This window comes from Haemaphysalis longicornis, unplaced genomic scaffold, assembly GCF_048455015.1.
Source record: "Haemaphysalis longicornis isolate Haplotype H1 unplaced genomic scaffold, Haemaphysalis longicornis Haplotype H1 scaffold_2, whole genome shotgun sequence".
Taxonomy (NCBI): domain Eukaryota; kingdom Metazoa; phylum Arthropoda; class Arachnida; order Ixodida; family Ixodidae; genus Haemaphysalis; species Haemaphysalis longicornis.
This window is the reverse complement of record NW_027526295.1, coordinates 126158775-126168381: the sequence shown is the minus strand read 5'-3', so window position 1 is coordinate 126168381 and position 9607 is coordinate 126158775.

Sequence of the window (9607 nt, the reverse complement as noted above, 5' to 3'; positions counted from 1 at the left end):
CGGCAGAACCATCTGAAGGGAAAGATTGAAGGCGTGTTTGTCGTCCCGTTCAAGCGCCTGCTCATTGCGCAGTCGAGAGCGCGTTGCTTACCTTCCCTTCCGGCTAAAGAGTTCGTGATTCAAATCCCGGCGCAGCCACTTCAATCGGAAGTTTTCGGCCGATTTCATTTCCGTGGCGGATATGACGTCAGTCAGATCTTGGGTGGACCCCGGCATAAAACACTTTCGTGTCAATATTATATTTAACACAAAGCTGTTCCGTAAATCGTTAATTTACGTGTGCACCGGCAAATTCCTAGAAAATGCCGAGCGCACGTTAGAGCGTGCCTCGCGGCTAACGCGCTCCAGTAACAAAAAACAAGAAAATACCCTGGGCTCGTGTTTGCATGCCGCAGCCGACCACCAACCGCGTCCGCCGCAGGCTTGTTAAGCGAAGCATACCCACATAGGAGGATTGGCCAAGGTAGGCCACAAAATACTCCACCAGTAGCCCTAATCGCGGCAACACCATCTCGGAACGTGAAAGTCTCCAATGTTCTCCAGAATAGTGGCAACGTTTTCTCAGAACACGAAAGGCTCTACACAGGGAACCCCCTCCAAGGTGATGGCGAATAATTATCACCAGCAAACAAAAATGATGGAAGCTCTCACTAATGGAACAATAATGGAGTAAAGGTCGTTGCGGGGTGAATAAGAAGCGATTCGGCTGCAATCATGGCCCTAAGCTGTTGTGATATTCCTGAAGGTTGCGTACAGCTTCGCTAACGTCAACTCTTACGGGTTACAGTACGCTCCCTTCACTGTTTAAGAGAGAATACGCTTATCGCTCGGGCTGTCGTCTTCTAATGTGGTCGTCATCTCATGTCGTCTTAGTATCATACAGTCACGCTACTCAAACAACGGGACACTCGTTTTCCTGCGCTTCACTGTAGAACCTAAGGCGTACTGAAAGAACACGCTTGGATACTCGTTTTCCGACCAGCGCTAAAACGGTTTCTGCTTGAAAGACACGAGACTTAAAGCAAAGCTGTATATATCTTCTACCTAACGATTTCATCTCCGTGGTCAAAAACGCCAAGGCGCCAAGAATACATTATTACACTGCTTGCTTAGCTCCTCTTCCGGTTTGACTTACGATTCCATCTCCTGTGGCAAAAATAGCAGGGCACCAAGAGTACACTTATTGACTGAATCCTTCGGGCCTCCCTAGTTTTTTGTTAGGGCAGTTGGCCCGTTTTTTTATCCATCGTCTCTACAGCGGTGTAAGAATGTGGCAACCGCCCATAAAATTAACTCGGACGCTTCTTTGAGAGCGTCTATGATGTTTGATGGCAGCAAGACAACATGGATGCCTTTATTATCGGCACCACTGCCTGTGCGACCGCTCACTCAAAGCTTTTAATTGTATTCGTGAGTGGTTTGCGCATTGGTACTATGGCTAAAACCGGATCTTTCCATCAAACAGGCGGTAAGTTAAATATCACCGCAGATACATATAACTCAAGCACAAAACATGCTACCTATAGCAACTACAATTAAACAATGAATAAATGTGTACACGGGTGATAGTACCATCAAGATACATAATCTTGTGCGAAGTTACTTACTCATACGAATCGTGTTACCCCTGCAACTTGGCTCATGACTGCTTTTTCGATCAAGAAGCTGAAAAAATAAGCTTGCCTTTCCAACCAGGTTTCTGCACCAGTCCATATCCCCGCTGCTGTATCTGTAGCCCTTTACTGGTGTAAGCCCAGTAGGCAAAGGTGTAGCTTTGGTGAGTCAAACTCAAAAATACTTGATATTTAATTATTTACCGCTGTTATTCAATGTTTTTTTATTATTTGTGTTTTTGAAATCGTTCCCGCGACAGAGACATGTCTATTCCCAGAAAAACACATCCAATAAAATTCAAGATAGGCACAGTTTCAAAAGGAAAGCGCGCGTTTTAAGAGAGTGTCAACCGAACTTTTGACCGGCACCATCCGCCAAGCTTTATTTTGTGCGGGAATTTTAGAGCGATAGACTGGAAAACTATTACGGCTAGTTTAATTATGCTGTATATGACTGAGAATTCTAGGTTACTGTCAAGGTTACATTGCCTTCCTGTTGATTTGTTTAGCCACTACTGAGCAAGCACAATAAAGCGACGCTAAAGGCTGAATGAAATTTTGTTTTAAGTGAAAGATCATACATTTCGTAGCTCTCTCGGCTTTTGTTCGACGAGCAACGATATTTGCTCAGAAATAGGCAGACAAAGGTCGCGATCTCTCACCCGCTTCTCTTTCATTTTTTCCGGAGGTAACTAGGTCGCAACAAAAAAGGAGCGAACCCCAAATGCGGTGTAGAGCGCAAACGCTGGAGGAATGCTCGGAAACCGCTTTTGAAGCAGCAAACGGCGTTTCGAATATTAGCGCGCTGTCCCGGGCTCCCAGCTGGCGCCGTTCACGACAGCGCCTTCATTTCGTCTAGCAACCACAGCCATCTAATGTCATATGCTCTCACGCGGCGCGAACCTAGCACGAATAAACAACCTTCGCGGCAGCCGTATCCGGAGTCGTGCTCGCCGGTGTTCCCCAACGTTTTGGTTCTATAAACGTTGGGTGTTCCCTATATAGGATGCCTAACACAGGGAATGCGATGCAGGTTTTATGGATTATCCACTGCGGCTCGAAGTGAACAGGCGGATCGGTCAAGTACCCACTCGCAGTAAGTTTATTTCACGGGCGATTGTGTTCGAACCGAGCGCGCTGTACCGATAGCTAGCTTTTAAATAACGTGTTACTGCTCCGCTTAATCCTCCTCCACTGCGTGGAGAACGGGAGATAAAAAGGTCGGGCGGGTGTTTTAACAACCTGGAGTGCTTTTTGTTGCTTTTGCCGATTCTAGTGAAGGGTCTTTAGTTGCTTCTTGCTGGGTATGTTTCTTGCACAAGCTGGGGGGTTCAACGTCGAGGGTTATTGACTTGGCTAATTGCGCACCAAAGCTTTTCGAAAATGAAACTGAAGTGATGATGGCAGACTGAGGCAGACTTCCTCGCAGTGTACAAAAGCTGTAGTCTTTGGTTTTAGATACGTTGAGCTCTCGGAAAGCTCTGATTTACGTTTATTTCACGTGCTCACCCACTAGAAAATCCTTTTTTCCTTCATCCAAGCATCCATAAATGCTTCTCCAAAGAGCTCTCGCAGTTCACTACTTCTGTGACGTCCCAAACCGTAGTGCCCAAACTCGAACGGAGCGTCGTCCCCGTGTTTTCACGATTTGGCGTGTTATATTATTAAACCACTGCTAGTTGTGAGAAAATGGTATATTTATATTCTCTGCGTCGCAATCCATCGGTACAGGCCAACTTGCTTCCACCTTTTGGTGTACCTATAAAGAGGAGTTGGAAGTAAGAGGGGAGATGCGGCTGGGTTTACCTTGCTTGGGTTTACAAAGCGGGCGCGCAGCAAGCTACCGCGGGAAGCACAATCAAGCGATAACGGCGGCGAGCGGCGGTGCAGATTCACCGTCACAATGGCAAACACCGGCTCTATGTGTCCTGAAATGGTAGGGGCCACGACTTGTACGCACAGTCTTTGTCAAATGTTTGTGAGCCACGGTGACCGTGTCCGGAGCAGGCGCGCGGCCAAGCAGGGGCGCTGTGATTGACGCTGTCGGCTGGTTGCGAGGCTAAAGAGAGCGAGGGAAAATTTTTCTCTTGCTTTTGTAGGGTGCCGGAGCAACAAGTGCTGCGCAAAGTGCCTGCGCTCAAACGAAGTCATCCTGCTCTGAGAAACCGGCCCCGCTGCACTTGTCGTGCCAGCCCTACTAAGAAAGGAAGAGTCATAGTGCTCCTCGCTCTCTTCAGCCGCGTAACCAGCCAACAGCGGCAAGCGCAACGCCCCTGCTCGGCCTCACGCCTGCTCGCGACACGGTCGCCGTGGCCCACAAAATTTTGAATGACTGTACATGTGCCGTGGTAAGTAATTGGAACAAGGATTTCCGAATATTACAAAATATTTGTCTTATCGGTTTTATGACAGCCATTACCGGTTTACAGGAAGCTTTTTCGTTTGGGCAGGGCTCCATTAAACGCACAACAATGCAGCCAGGCAGTTTCCGGAAGAAGGAATTACTGTAAAACCATTGGACCATGTTCCAGTCTTCCAATGACTTTTGACGGCACCTGTACTTCCAAGGAGCAGGCACATTACGATAAGCGACGCCGTGAGCAGGGACGGGAACGAAAGAAGATACCACGACTATGCAAGGTATAATAAAAAAGGGCCCATCTCCCCGCGAGGGGTACTCGAGTAAATGCGTCGCATAGGGGTGGTGTATTGCGTTAACGTTTAGTGTTTGGGGAGTTGGTGGTAGTGAATGCGTTGTATCAGCAGCTTCTTGACCTAGTTTTTATGAGTCAAGGATATAAGGTGCGTTCGAAGCCTTTCATTCTGTGTCGGTTTTGTGGCGCAGTGGGAAGAGCACTATGTACCTCGCGTTCCGCCCACAGGGAGTGAATGCGTTGTATCAGCAGCTTCTTGACGTAGTTTGAATAAGTCAAGGATATAAGGCGCGTTCGTAGCCTTCCATTCTGTGTCGGCTTTGTGGCGCAGTGGGTAGAGCACCATGTACCTTGCGTTCCGCCCGCACGGTCGTAGGATCGAAACCAGGCTCCGGTAAGTATTATTTTTTATATAGTGTAGGGGGAGGGGTGCGGACCTGTTGTTGAGAGCGAGGAGGGTAGCGTGATGCGGGAGAGAAGGAGTTGGGGAGTGGGCGCACCTGGAACGGCTGTTGCAGACGCCGGGGCTCGCCAACGCTGGGTGACATCGTGAGTTAAAGAAATGCTCTGCATTTAAAACGGGTAACGAGCTTAGTGAACCATTTAAAGGGACACTGGAGCGGTTTGTAAATATTGTGTGATTACTAGTGCAATTTGTAGTCTGATGTATCAAGGCCACGTTTCGACCGCTCTCGCTGTGTTTATGCGATTTTATTCAGTAGGAAAATCAATTCGTAAATGCTGTCCTCCTCTCTGCGTCTTCTTTTATGAACGGGAGTGGAATTGAACCTGTAAACAGGATTAAAACAAAACATTTATATTTCCCTGAAAATTTGCCATGGGATTTCTTGATTGATCAGGAGACGGTGCCTTTGGCATATTCTATCGAGCTTCGACTTGCTTCCTACGAGGACAAAGCTTCTATTATGCAATTCAGCGTTCTTGTCTTACATACTTCATTGCTTCCTCGTATAGGGCACCAGAATCTGTTCAAAAATTACCAGACTCGTGCGCCTTCAAAAGAAAACATGTCGCATGAATTGCAGCCTGATTAGCATAAACAATATTTATTTTTATCGGCTATGCACAGCTTTAAGAGGCGAAGCGAAGCGTAGCGAGAAAATAAAAAAGGGCATTTATATCACCGTGTACACCATTCGCTTAGTGATAGTTGAATATCTTAAGCGGGTGCCATACGGCGTTTTTGTTCCGCTAGGATTGGTTAGCTTCAGGAAGTGCCTCATATAGTATCGGCATGAGAAACCTCTTAGGGCGAGGAATTGCATTTTTGAGGAACAGGCAGCGGTGGCGCGGAGCCTTATTTACCGGAGTGGCTGCATCTTTTGCAAGCGTGCTCCAGCTTGCCTGAGGTATGAAATGGTGCCGACCTTCATTAGACTGACGTTATTACTCTTTGACGTCCGTTAGTTTTGTATTGTGTGTTAATTTTCACGTCTGAATTATTCTAAAATTTCTTGGCAGTAAAAAAAAAACAAAGTTGCGATCTAGGGCACTAGGTTATTTATTTGCAATTCGCAACTTCAACGCCATGTTCAAATCACCGGTAGCGCAAGTTTTTGTTAAGTTCGTTTTTTTTTGTTGGCAAATTTTTTTTTTACTGAATTGACAATATTTTCGCTATAACGTTCATTGCTCCACGAATGAATTTGCAGAACACCTGCATACCGACACTGCCGCGCTATCGAGTTGTCGTTGACGTGATGTTGCCATTATCACCTACTGCCCGCAGACACAGTCATAAATCGGCCGACCGTTGGCCTGCTGTGAACACGCCTACTACGATACAGACAGAAGACAGGTAATGCCCAACGGGGGAGGCAGGAGGAAAATCACATTCGAGCGTCTCCTGTGACGCGGGGGCCTTTTATTCACTGCGTTCGCATCGGCTAGGGGTTGTTACGATTCGAAACCATGCTAGTAGGCTTATCTCACGCATATTTCAGCTGACAACTGGCAGACGTGTGGCATGCCGATTACTAAATTATCAGGAATGGCCATACAATGATATCGTTGTTTCACAGAACTGAAACATCAAGAGGTTTGAATTGTAAACTTTGGCATCGTCCAATGACGTAGCACGTCGTATGGACGTCACTGCTTTAGTTGGTGCGCCCACCGCAGACTGCGCATGGTAGTGTTTCGTCTTTCGGGTTTTATAAAGTAAATACTACCGTATCGACCAGATAAACGATGAAAAGTGTGTTTATTTGAGGTAGTCTGCACAGTGCAAACAAAGGCAGCAGCTTGAAAATTCGCATCAGTTTCCCCTTAAGGAGCACCGCTTGTGTAAACACCGTCCGCACGGTACAGCTTCGCTGGTAAGGCCAGGTTCAGGATGGTGTCGCAACTGTAGTAATATCTTTAAATAATAATGTTATTTCCCGTCTCACCCAACCGAACTGCGTGAAACACATTTTTTTACGTCCATCACGGACGATATGTCTTTTATGTCGGTAGTCTGAACATAGCGTAACTGTCCATGCGAAGTGCCTTGTCACATTTTGCTTAAGCCATGTCACAAAAGCCACCTCAAAAAAGTGCAGATTATATCTACGTTTGGGTGTTAACATGTACGACGCGATAGGGTTACTTCAACTGACAGGGAGCGTATTGGAAAGAAATTACTGAACTTAAAAAGATTACTGCCTCCGAATTTTCTTCTTTCTTCCAGCCGTTGAGTTAAACGCCTTGACCTTGTTCTAGATCCATCTGTCGGTCTCCATTCTGTTACTCTCGTGGCCCACCAGATTTGAGTTATATCACAGGGAAAATGGTGAGGTGGCTGCCTTTTAAGCTGCCCTCATGATCGCTTTCATTTGACCTTCTTCGGTGTTGGTCAGCTTGTGGTACGTTAGGCTGAGTGGTATCCGCCTCAGCACAAGTGAATGCGTGAATGTTATCATTTCTTCTCTCATTCCTTCTCTCTTTTTGCTGAGAGGTTTCATAATGTGGGAAAGTGGTTGAAGGTTTTTTTTCTTTATAGCGATAGGGAGATAAGCACGGCCCTTGACTGTAGGGGCACGCCGATCTGTTGACTTCATTTCTCTGTGGTCGGACATCCGGACCAATTTTTAGAGACAATTTTTACTTTACCGATTGGCGCCTTCCGTCGTTTCGCAAGCAGAACCACGGTTATATAAAAAATAGCTCGTAAGCTTATGTATTGGACGCTGTATACTTGGCTTTATTCAGTTTGTATGCGCTTGTAATGTATGCTTTCCTTGGCTTTTTAGAGGCTGGCGTTAATACTTTGCACCCTCGTTCAGTTTCATGACCTATGGACGGGGCTTGTGGAAAACACGCCGTTGTGGCTCAGAGCGTAAGGCACTGTGCTACATTGTCTAAGGACGCCGGTTCGGTTCCCTTAAGTTGCAACAGTTTTCCTGATGGAAGCAGAAAAGAATAACTCAAGCGTGTAGAAATTTCAGCAGTCATAAACGATCGCCAGGTTGTCGAAAATAATCCGGAGCCGCCCACTACTGTACGGCTCGGAGCACAGGTGTGGCTTCCGGACATGAATTACCGAAGATTTAATTTTTTAATCTTCCCGTGGAGGGGTGTTTGGCGCGGTGGCGTCAGTTGGGGGCACGGCTGGCGACCGTGTCTGCCAAGCATGCTGGCAATGACAGGGCGTAGAGTGAACTACACTACGTAAGCGCCCCACTTAGTAAAAAAGCGTGTCCTTTCTTTCGTCTCCACCATAGTGTCATTGTCCGGCTATCCACACTTCAGGTGACACTGTGCCATATTCCACAGTTAGGCGAACACTCGCATCTGTCTGCCTAAGAGGTAGCCTCCGGGTAGCGTTACGCATTTCCGCGGACGCTTGATGAACGCGACTGATAGCGGACGGCTAACAAGCTTGGAAATAAAAATGAACCTATTAACCCTATCTATTTAAAAGAAACCAGAAGTTGCCACTCTAAAACATGCGGCAATATTCAGCTGATTCCATCTTTCCGTCACTCAAACGATCGAAACGAAAAGGGGCGTGCGTCCTCGAAAGAACCGATGATCAGGGCCGTAAGCGCAAAAACGTCAATGGTCCTCGAACTCAAGCAAGAAAAGTGCCATAAAATTCAGTGCGTGTTAGTAATTCCCCCATCATTCCATCGCAGATACATATTGGTATTCCATCCGCATGAAGTTGTAATGAACGCTAATGTTTTTCTGTGTCCCATGTCTACCAGAAAACATCAATCTGAAGGATGCCCCTGAGCCAGATACGAGATGGAGGATAAATTTTCGATTGCAGTGACAGAGGTATCCGTAGCGAAGATATATGCTCTATGGTACCAGGGTTCTTGCACCCGGCCGCGGTTCCCCAGAACGACACTGAGCCCCTTCCATCACACCTTTACTGGGAGTCCCGCTCCGCCAAGGTGTACTGCTCAGCCATTCCGAATGGGCACCCTTAGCCCAGCCCAGTCCGCCATGTTTTAATCCCGGTCATCTCGCGCCACATCTTGAACCTCACCCGGCACATATCTGTCCCGTGGGATTTCCCCCCGCCACTATTGCCGGGTTACCATACTCTCCGGCGCGGTTCCCCAGAAAGGCACTGAGCCCCCTCAATCACAACTTTACTGGGAGTCCCACTCCGCCAAGGTGTACTGCTCAGCCGATCCGGAGGGGAACCCCCTGCCCAGCCCAGTCCGCCATGTTATAATACCGGTCATCTCGCTCCACATCTTCATCCTCACAACGCACATGTCCATCCCGTGGGATTGTCCTCCGCCACTATTGCTGTGTTACCATACTCTCCGGCGCGGTTCCCTAGAAAGAAACTAAGCCCCTTCAATCACACCTTTACTGGGAGTACCGCTCCGCCATAATGTACTCCTAAGCCGATCCGAATGCACACCACTAGGCCACCCAGTCCGCCATGTTCTAATCCCGGTCATCTAGCGCCACATCTCCATCCTTACCCTGCACATGTCCCTCCCGTGGGATTGTCTCCCGCCACTATTGCCGGGAGGTACTGTGAATGTTATTCACAGCATGCTTAGAAGAAGTATTCAGAACATTGGATTGGGAACAGGTGGGAGTAAGGGTTAATGGAGAATACCTCAGTAACCTCAGATTTGCTGATGACGTTGCCTTGCTAAGTAACTCGGGGGACGAATTGCAAAGCATGCTTTCCGCACTGGGCGAACAGAGTAGAACCGAGGGCCTGAAAATTAATATGCAAAAAACTAAAGTAATCATCAATAACCTCGGGACAGCACAGCAGTTTGAGATAGGTGGCGAGGCAGTGGAAGTGGTAAGCGAATATATCTACTTAGGCCAAGTTGTGACCCCAGATCCCAACCATGAGGC